The following is an 11,280-nucleotide window of genomic DNA, read 5'->3' as shown; positions in this document are numbered from 1 at the left end:
GACCGTAATGAGCACCACTGGAATCCGGAGAACAACGAGGCATGTCTATTAATGTACCACATCATCTCATCTGAGGTAGAGAACGAGCCTTCTGGGGTCACCCGCTAGACCCTTTCATCTAGGAATTCTCGGTTCTGTTCTCAGTCACTCATTCTTCCCCCCATTATAAATACAGTCTCTCTCTGTCTTGAGAAAGCACAGGCAATGATGGCTTCTTATGAACTGTCATATAACTGGGTCTTCATTTTTTTTTAAGTCAGGGTGTCTTTGTATAACAGTCCTGGCTGTGCTGGAACTCACTTTGTAGACCAAGCTGGCCTTGAACTCATTGAGATCCACCACCTGCTTCTGCCTCCCAAGTTCTGGGATTAAAGGCATGTGCCACCACTGCCCAGCTGCATCTCAAAAATCTTTATCTTTCCTTTTGCTGAATATCTCACAAAGCAAAAATTCCATGCACAGCCATGCCGTGAAGAATGAGCTGGGTATGGCAGTGCATGCCTGCAATCCCAGCAGTCAGCTGACACAGACGAGGAGATGACAGCAAGTTCGGGGCCAGCATGGGTGACGTAGACGGGGCCAGGCCAGCCAGGGGCTACAGGGTATGGAGAAAAAAAAAAGAAAGGAAAAGGAAAGATAACCGGAACTAAAGTCGGAAGTACAGATGAAAAGGCAGACAGGTGTCATCTCCTTTGATGACTATGTAACAGCTGTCTGAAAACCCAGAGTCATGAAGCCTTTGCTCAGGGAGACCCCAAGATATGTATTGGCCCATACAAAACTATGTCCTTCAGCTTTCATGGGGCAAAAAGCACCCTGAACTGGGAATTCATACTTTGAGGAAACTGCTTGGTAATTCACGGAGAGACTGAGTGCAGCCTTTAGGGGAGCAGTATGGTTCCTGGGATGCAGGCAAAATCTGACGGATGCCATGAGGATAAACGTGATGCTCGCAACAACATAAGATGCAGCAACGGAGAGCACACGAAAGTGAAAAAGGAAGAAGAGGCTAAAACACATGCAGAGATAACACCAGTGGTGCCTCTGGTGGAGTGAGGCAGCCGGAAACCAAGTTCCTTAACCGGGACATGCCAGCTGCTCCAGACTCCCGGAGAGACCCTGCACTGTCGTGGTGGCCATAGTGAAAAGGCGAGGCTCTTGCAGTTTCTCCTGGGCTGGTTGTTAGGGTTTTGTTTGCAGCAAGCGACCTTGGAGAGATGAGGTAATATATTCCTCTGGACCAGGAATAACCTCATCACCGTGGCCTCTGAAAGTGACAAGTTCTCCAAACCCAGTGTTCCTCCTCCAGCGAGCGTGTTCATCCGCCTCGCCTCCCGGTGTCACGCCGTAGAATCTGAGGTTTGTAGAAAACTGGCAGGAGCACACAGGAAACCCACGCTGCCTGCTGTGTCTGAGCAGTGAAGCCCTGGTCTCTGACTCAAGCCCAGGATCTTTCGCCAGAATCTGTGACTCCATAACCGGGTCACTCTGCTAAAACAGGAGTACAGTCCCACGCTGCTCCGAGTCCCAGGCAGCTCTGCCCTCAGCAACCAGAGTAGTGCTCGACAAAAAAAAAGGCCTTTTCATGTACTGAACAAGTTCCTTACTTTCCAAAATATATTTAAGGACTAAGAGAGAGGTATATCGAGTTTGGGTAAGCACTTGCCTTGCAAGCCGGGACCTAAGTCCAATACCCAAGTCTCAGTCTCTCTCTCTCTCCCTCCCTCTCTCTTCCTCTTTTCCTCCCTCCCTCCTCCCTCCCTCTCTCCCTCTCTTTTTCTCCCTTCCTCCCTCCCCCATTCTCTTACACACACACACACACACAGAGAGAGAGAGAGAGAGAGAGAGAGAGAGAGAGAGAGAGAGAGAGAGAGAGAGAAGACAGACATGATGGTTCATTTGTTAATCCCAGTGCTGGGAGAGGAATATGAGACACTGGGCTCACTGGCCAAAACCACATTGTGATTTACGGGCTAGTGAGAGAGAGACCCCTTCCAAAAAAAATCAAAGTGGAAGTTGACATCTGGACTACACATACATAGGCACACACACAGACACAGACACACACACACACAATTTTAGTTTATCTTAGTTTACAGTTTATTTCATTTACCAGTACTACATTGGTCAATATGTACTTTTTGAATCATAAGATCAATTGTTAAATTACTGATCAAAAGCTTTTTATTTGCTTAAATAAAACAGAATTAATGGGACTTCTGTTATATTTCCCTAATACTAATGATGAAATATTCATCAAATCATGTCCCTCAGTTGGTATACAATATGTAAGAAATTTCTCAGACTATACCTTTAATCCAAGGCCTTGGAGGGTAAATACAAGAGAATCCTGAATTCAAGGCTAGACTTGGTTTTATAGCTAGTCTGAGGACTGTCTGGACTATTTGAGGTTGTCTCAAAAACAAAAGCAAGAGGTTGGTGAGAAGGCCCAGGGATTAAGAGCACATATGGCGCTTGCAGAGGACCCTAGCTCAGTCCCCAGCACCCTGGTCACAACCGCATGGAACTCTAGCTCCAGTGTGATCCACCACCTCTTCTGGTCTCCGAGAGCATATGTTTCCACGTGCCCATTACCCTAGTCCCACTCCGCATATACATATAAGTTTTAGATAATAAAAATAAATATAAAGACCCCCAATTATCCAACTCTTAACTGCATTACATTTCTTGTTTTCATTTACTGGGTAGTAGCAAAACTCATCATATCTCACAGACAGTGACTGGCAATAAACAATGTCTTAAAGAACCCTGAGTACTTGCTTCCCAAATTGTGAGGAAAACTTAGTTTTGTCTGAGATTTGTGTCTGTAAACACCAGTAAGAGCAATTTGCTCTGATAGGGAATTTGGGATTTAGACTAGTGTGGCCATTACAATCTCTCCTTTATAAATTAATGTCAAGGAAAGCTTTTATGTTATTTGCATTACTCCATTTGGCTGAAAAAAAAAAAGATCCCTGAGAAAAAGAAGTACCGAGAGGTGTGAATATCTAATAACAATGCAAGACTTTCTGAAATGGCGATGCATGTTCTTTGCCACACAAAACAGATTTGCCTCTCGCCAGCCCTGGGGCAATAAAAAAGTTTAGCTCATCTTTATTCTTTTGAGATTTATTTTTATTTTGTGTGTGTGATTGTTTTGTCTACATGTAAGTTTCTACACCACGTGGGAGTCTGATGCCCATAGAGATCAGAAGAAGGAATTCGTTCCCCTTGGAACTGGAGTTGCAGAAGGTTGTGAACCATCATGTCTGCTGGGAATCCAACCCTGGTCCTCTGGGGGAGCAGTCCGTAAGCACTGAGCCATCTCTCCAGTGTCATGCTATGCCATAGCTGGCCACACCCCTGTCAGCATCCTTTCCACACTTACCTTGAGTCAGTCTCTTCCTTACTGATGGACTGAAGGTCTTTGATAGTCTGATCCTGACGGTAGAAATTCTTTCTCCTTCTCCTTACCCTCCTCTGCAATGCCAGGTTCAAAGCCATGGCTTCACCAATGCTATGCAAGTGCTCTACCACTGAGCTAAACTCCCAGCTCCGCATTGGTTAGCATCGACTCACTGTACAGAGTGGTGCGTGTCATAATGACATTTCCATTCAGGAATGATGTGCTTTGGACACATGTCCGTTACCTTCTCCTGTCCCCCAGCCCCTTCCTGCTAGCTCTCTTCTTCTCCCAAACAGTCCCCGTCCTAGTGAGTGTGTTAACCCCACTGCTCGAGAATAAGACCACTACCATAATTTAAAGTTAAATTTGAAGCAAGCTTTAACTAAACGCTGGCCGGGTGGATATGCTCCAGCCAGCTCCATCTCTGGGTTTCCAGAAGATGGCCCTGAATCAGGGTTTACAGTGGCTTAAGTAGTTCCCACCAGGTCCAATCAGAGGCAAGCATACTGACATATTTCCTGCCTGTGCACCAGTGCACATGAGTCAAACAAACTTGTTTGGGGGAGTGAAACATGCAGCTTGTTGTCTCCCTTAGGGGAAGGCAGCTCATGCATGTGCACAAATAAAAAAATCTTACTTTAATTAATTGCCTGCTTTAATTTGGCCATGATGATTTCGGTCAGGGTCTTTCTCCTCCCATATTTGGGATTAACACTAACACTACATCACTGAGAAAAACCTTGAACTCTCTTTCTCCTTCCTCCACCTTCTAGCTGCTAAAGGGAGTTTTGATTTCTCTGATGCCTAAGGATTTGCAACATTTTTCTTCCTTCCTTCCTTCCTTCCTTCCTTCCTTCCTTCCTTCCTTCCTTTCTTTCTTTCTTTCTTTCTTTCTTTCTTTCTTTCTTTTGGTTTCTGAGACAGGCTTTCTCTGTTTTGCCTATTTTTAATTGTTCTATGTATTTATTAGCTATAATTAATGCAGTAAGAAGGCTCAAAAAACTTGCAGGCTACACAGTTTTCCAAGACACCTTTCAGCGAAATGGAAAGGCTGCTATTTATCAGCCATATCTTAGAGTCTAGGTGAGACCTCCTAGGGGAGGGAGGCCTCTAATTCCTGGTGGAGGGGGTCTCATTCCCCGAAGGGGCATGCCTGTAGGTGTCCCTCATGCAGGGGGAAGGCCAATGGGTGGCCCATGGGTGATCTCATGCCAGGTGGAGGAGCCCTAATTCCTGGAGGTGGGGTTGCTCTGCCTACATGTGGAGGTGGAGTCCCATATCCTGGTAGGTACTAGGTGGGGGCTACAGCAACGTTGGCAGTGACAGCAATGACAGCAGTTCCTCGGATGGGGCCTGCTAATCCATCAGGAGCTTGGGGAGTAGGTCCACCAGCTGGTACTCCTCTGCCAGCTGCCCTCCAAACCCCAAGGCCACCTGCAGTGCCAGCAAGTGGCACAGGAGCAATGCCAGTGTTTTTAGGAGGAGGACCCTCCACATTCATGGATGCCAAGTTCTCTCCATGTAACAAGACCAGACCCCAAACCTGTTTTTCTTCATGGTCTGGCTGTTTAGCATGTTTGACCTTCCTGAACTCAGCACAATCGCAGAGGACCAGATTCTTCTGCTCGTCAAAAGCCTTAGGGTGCCAGTGAAGATTCCTCCATCTTGCAGGCTACATCTCATTCCCTAGCCAATTGCAGCAGCATCTTGCTATTCTCACCCACAGTCCTGATTGCTGCTCCACTGCCAACAATTCAGCATTAAATCCCAAGATCCCTAATAGTTGGGGAGAACTAGAAATAGAGGTATAATGTAGGTTCTCTTAGACACAATGTAAGCTTGACTGCAGCTTCATGGACCGTGGACGGGTTCTGTTTTCCTTGATTTCTACCACCTTGATGGTACAATACTGTGTAAGCACCTCATGGTGTCCCAGCTAAGAAAGCCTGTCTGAGTTCTGCCTGGAAATCCACCCCAGGAACTTGGTGCTGCTGCTGCTGCTGCTGCTACTGAGACTGTTATGGGTACAGGTGACACCCTGGGTTACTCAATGAGGGTGTCCTACCTTTGACCTAGACGTCTGCCTCTGGCATGTGCTTTTCAGTAGTTCTCAGGGGTAAGTGATTTTTTTGCTCACACCATCGCATTGCAAATCGCTCCTCAGCACCACACATCAAACATTTCCTTCTCTGTCTGTTTTCACGGCTGTCCTGGAGCTTGCTCTGTAGACCAGGCTGGCCTCTAACTCAGAGACCCACCTGCTTCTATCCCTGGAGTGCTGGGATTAAAAGTGTGTGTCACCCCGTGCCTGGCTAACCTTTTTCTATGATTATTAGTCATTTGTACTTTATCTTTTGACCATCTCTCATTTCATTCACCCATTTGTTGATTGGGCTATTTGAGGGGATGATTTTGGTGTCTGGTTTGAGGGGTTCTCTCTATAGTCTAGATATTAATCTCCTGTCAGGTATCTAGCAAAGGTTGAACCCTTCTGTAAACCATCTCTTCACTCTGCATCTTTTTGCTTCCTGCACTGAAGCATTTCATTTCATACATTCCATGTTTTTAGGCCTTGCTACTCTTCCCTAAGCCATTAGGATCCTTTACAGAAAGTCCTTGTCTGTCCCTGTATCCAGAAGCAAAACTAAAACCATACTTCATGCAACACTATAGGAAAGTGTTAATGTTTTATTTAAATATTAAAAGTAGGATTGGCTTTACAAGGTCACAGGAGAGAGGAAATTAAAGGGCAGAACTAATAGGAACAAAGCATCAAAGAAAACCAAAGGGTGTATTCCAGACAGACCGGATTAATGAGCTGAACTTTTTATTTGTTTCGTCCTGCGGTTTTTGGTTGTTGTTGTTTTTGAGACGGGGACTCTTATAACCCAGACTGGCCTCAAACTTGTACCATAGCCGTGGACTCCTGCTCCTCCTGCTTTGACCTTCTGAGATCAGGGAGACAAACGCCACTAGGCCCCAAGCTGAAGAGAGTGGTTTTGTATGCTTAGGTCTGTTTGGTTCCCAGCCTCTTACTCAATACAAGTAAACACATTTAATCCCCACTATCTTCACACCCAATGAACCCTAACATTGGTGAAAAGGAGGAGTTTGGAGAGGGAGAGTAAAATAATTATACAGTAAACTTGAGTGGGCAGCAACTTTGCGCAAAGGCAATTTTGGCACAAACGTGGTGCTTGTGGTGATGGTGGTGATGGCGTTGGGTGTGTTGTTGATGATGGTGATGGTGGTGGTGATGGTGGTTATGGTGGTGATGGTGATGGGGGTGAAGGTGGTGGTTATGGTGATGGTGGTGGTGCTGGTAATGGTGATGGTGGTGGTGATGGGGGTGGAGGTGGTGGTTATAAATGACTCCTCACTCTGCATCTGCAGACAAGATAAACAAGAGGTCCTGAGTAACCAAATAGCGCGACAACAGATCTCTAAAGTACGTCTGAATATACACCAGGTAAACTCTGACCTCCTAGCTAACCTCCCTGCCTATCCTTTGAAGACTCTGAGGATTCAGGATTCTGTATTGGTCCACAGGTCCTGTTAATGGCAATCCTCTTCCATGGGGTCCTGAAGAATGAAGTATGGTGACTTTTTCTATTTCAAGTGACCAGTCTCCTCATCTCAACGTTATCCTGATGCTGTCACAGTTGCCAGCTTTACTCCCTTACCAATCCCTCTTCCTGTTGCTGCTGCTCCTGAGGAGGAGCACTATACCACTGGTGTTCTGTTCCCCATGCGTGGATCTGGGGTGCTGTTCCACTGGTTCTGATCCCCATGAGTGGATCTGGGGTGCTGTTCCACTGGTGTTCTGATCACCATGAGTGGATTTGGGGTGCTGTACCATTGGTGTGCTGATCGCCATGAGTGGATCTGGGGTGCTGTACCACTGGTGCTCTGATCCTCACCAGTGGAGCCTGGGCCATGGGTTGCATCAACTCAACTGTGTGACTATTGTTTGACAGACAAACATACAGGGTGCAGGGATATTACAGTGTTCAGGAAGGAAAAGGGAAATGTGTTTTCAATAAAGTAAAATTTGCCTGGAGCTTTGCAAAGGGGTAGGGAAAGTAGATTTTGAAAGGCAGGGACGTTTTGTAAAGTAAAGCTTTGTGAGCTTGAATAGAAATGTCAGCTACGGAATTACAAAATGCGCTAGTGCGTGACACAATAGAGCTGTTTCACAGGTGATGAGGATTCCTGCAAAGGACCGGTGACATGTTTTGTCTTGCAGCTAACTATTTCTTCCCATTTCATGACAGCAAGGGGAGAACTGACACCTACAATAGCCTTTTGTGAAGCTGGAACACTTCCTCGTCCTCCCCGTTGAAGGAGTTGAGTGAGGGTTGTCTTCAGTGTACACTGAGCGTTCTCTTGGCTCTTTGCATGGCTCTCACGCAGTGAGGGGCACACGTTTAACTAGAGGAGTCAACACAGGTACATTTATCGTAGCAGTTTAGGATTCTGTGGGTGCAGCTAATGCCCTGGCTCTGGAAGCCAGCGAGAGTGTTGTTGGTCCATGACGCCTTAGTGGGAATGACACAACGCCATGTGCTTTGGAAAGAGTAGTTCCAGATTGGCAGTGTTATATAGCGGATCCAGTCTTTTTCCTTTCCACTGGCACTTTCTGTTCCAAAGATAGCTGGTTCTGTTCTATCATGATGTGCAAACATAGGCTCCAAACAACAGAGTTCAAGGACCGAAACCTCCAGAACATTTCAGGACATACTTTCCAGGACATAACTTTTCATGTCATAAGTTCATCATCCCAGGCACTTGTCTCAGTAGCAGAAAGGCAACTAACCCCATATGCCTTCACTAAGATGTAGGCTCAGGCTGACATACACATTGGCAAATCGAGGCTGAGCTGGATTTCGACATTTGATGGAAGAGGGTCATTTGTCTATGTGTTACTTTCATTGGTTAATAAAGAAACTGTCTTGGCCCTTCGATGGGACAGAAAATTAGGTAGGCAGAGTAAACAGAACAGAATGCTGGGAGTAAGAAGGCAGGGATCCAGATGCCATGGAGCCAGACGCCAGGTCAGACATGCTCAATCTTCCCCAGTAAGCCACTACCTCGTGGTGCTACACAGATTATTAGAAATGGGTTAATCAAGATATGAGAGCCAAGAAGAGGATAGATATAATGGGCCAGGCAGTGTTTATATGAATACAGTTTGTGTGTTGTTATTCCAGGGCTAAGCTAGCCGTGCGGGAGCTGGGCGGGACGAAAAGCAGGCCTCCTTGCGTCCTCTCTACAGACATTCTTGCCCTGTAGGCTTCTCTGGGTGGTGTACAACCTTCAACAACAAACCAAGAAGCCCTCTAGTTCAGCAGTCTAGCTAGATTAGAAGTGAATGTGAAAATGGCTTCACCTTTTTCTCCAGTCTGACTACAGACAGAGTCCAAAAACAGCGAGCCCATGGGCTGATGCATTGGGAAGTAAGCCTGGCTTCCCTCCTTCCCCCATGCCTCTTTCCCTCTGTTTCCTTGAAATTGCATTACTTGTAGCCTTGAGTGTTTAAAAAAAGAAGACCGAGGCCATTTATTTAATGTCACAATCAATATGATCCCAGGGCTATGTACAGGATGGATTCTTGGTAGGCAGTGCCTGTGATGGCTTCCAGGGGCTCGGGGAGAATTTATGAGCATGGTTCTTTCTTCAGTTATACAGGAAACACATTCACGATGAACTAAACAGCTGAAGAGAAGTGTAGTTCCCTATTTTACGCTCACAAGATGAAATTGTTTACTAGACAAAGAATTTATAGCTGGGAGAAACAGACTCCTACTCTCAAGAGTGTCTAACTAGATTTCACCTCGCTTGCAATAGCTTATAAAAAAATGGTATTAAGAACACTGCAAAATGGTAAGGTCATAAATGAATGAATTACAGCCCTCAATTACTGACTTTTTCAACTAATAATATTGCCCCATATGATATAATGCCAGTTATTGATAGCCACTTAAGATGCTTTCTTCCATCCCGTATAGGGAAATGTGACTTTGCAGATAGGTTATTCAAATAGAATGGAGCCGTGCGTAAACCGTGATTTCTCCTCACAGATCTGTTGTAGAAATCAAAAGAAACTTGGTATCAGAGTGCCTCAGAACAGACTCACTTCAAAGACAAGATGAAATATTCTACACTGTGTGTCATTCTCGAAATAATAGGAAATTTATGTTCTATATCATTGCCTCTATGTTTATTGCAACTACATGTTAAGCTAGTTATGCCTTTTTGAGGGTTGTAAAAGGTTTGTTTATTTATTTATTTGGAGGGGGGTTCAAGATAGGGTTTCTCTGTGTAGCTTTGGAGCTTATCCTGGAACTAGCTCTTGTAGACCAGGCTGGCCTTGAACTCACAGTGATCCACTTGCTTCTGCCTCCCCAATGCTGGGATTAAAGGCATGCGACAGAACCGACCAACCCAATATTTTTGTTAAACAGAAAAAAAAAAACTAGAAAATTAGTGACTGGATTTCCATGATATAACCACACCTCATGTGTCATTGCTTTCCGTATGTGTTATGTAGACAGTGCAATCTCTGTGTCCCCAAGACCTTCTAGAGAACTAAAGCCCAGGGTACCTCACAATAATTAGTGTCCAGTGCGCTCATCCTCGCTAGTAAACAACCTTCATTGTGTGCTCTTTTCTGTCTTGTAAACAGACAAGGATCCGTGTAAAGCAAAGCCATGTTCAAACTATTATCCAAGCCTGAGTGTTTCTCCAGCACTCGCTTCTCCAGGCCATACTACTAACACAACACCACCTGGGGCCATTATAGGAAGCCGTTCCCCATCAGTCCTTCCTTCTTTGAATTCTCATATTTCAATCTGGCAAGATAGTAAGATAGTTCCCTGGGTAAGGGCCCTTGGTACCAAGTCTGATGACCTGAGTTCATTTTCTGGACCCACATGGGGGAAGGAGAATTGACTCCCACAATAACTGGCCTCACATGCACACACACGGACTAAATTAGCATCATAAAAAGAGATGCTGTGGACTCCCATATCTCTTAGATAACTAATAGACAACTAATTTTGATGCTCTCTTATGCCATATTAGATTATGCCTGTCTAATACATATGAGCCTTTGTTGCCCTAGCAACTTTGAAACCCCGGAATAGGATATGAAGCTTTTCTCATTTTTCTCCCATACCATTGGAGTAGAATGAAACAGAGAATTGGTAATTTAATTCAGTAAATTGGAGTCACCTTCCTTCCAACATACAGACTGGGACAATCCCCAAAGTCTTTCTTCTGCCACCGCAGACATAAATACAGACCATGCGGTTGCAAACTGCGGTTGATTACCCCCTACCGTAGTCTACCATTGAACCTCAGCTACAGAATGAGACATATAATTAAAATGTGTCACAGGAGACCTTATTAACATTCGCTTTCCTCAAGAGTCCTATTAGCAGAGGGGACATTAAGTGTTTGAAAAGTGTAATTGGCATAATGATGAGGGAGCACGGAAAAACTGCACTCACTGCCCCACCAAGAGCATGGAGAGGATATAGCCACGCCTCCTACGAATAGGCCACGCCTCCTATGAATAGGCCACGCCTCCTATGAATAGGCTACGCCAAATCCTCACAGGGTTAGGCCCTGCCAAATCCTCTCACGGATGGGCCGTTTCAAACTCCACGAGGGTAGATGTTACCAAAACCGGACGTTCCCAATGGTGATACCACAGGTGTATGCACATTTCTGGCTTCCAGGGAAGGTGATATCAATTTACATCTCAACACAGCTGTTAGAGAAAATATATCATGAAAAGGAAATTACAAAAAGACACGTAACCTTAACAATAGATTAAATAAATAGGTGGATAATTGATATCGCATTCATCA

General features: G+C 45.2%; 1 pseudogene; it reads right to left on the bottom strand.

Moving 5' to 3' along the window:
• Positions 1–4,485: 4,485 nt before the first annotated feature.
• Positions 4,486–7,283, bottom strand: LOC126497219 (small nuclear ribonucleoprotein-associated protein N-like; annotated as a pseudogene).
• Positions 7,284–11,280: the final 3,997 nt, after the last annotated feature.

This window comes from Alexandromys fortis, unplaced genomic scaffold, assembly GCF_014885135.2.
Source record: "Alexandromys fortis isolate MF-2015 unplaced genomic scaffold, M_Fortis_MF-2015_v1.1 scaffold_21, whole genome shotgun sequence".
Classification (NCBI taxonomy): Eukaryota; Metazoa; Chordata; class Mammalia; order Rodentia; family Cricetidae; genus Alexandromys; species Alexandromys fortis.
The sequence above is the reverse complement of the archived record's forward strand: the minus strand, read 5'-3'. Positions and strand labels throughout refer to the sequence as shown.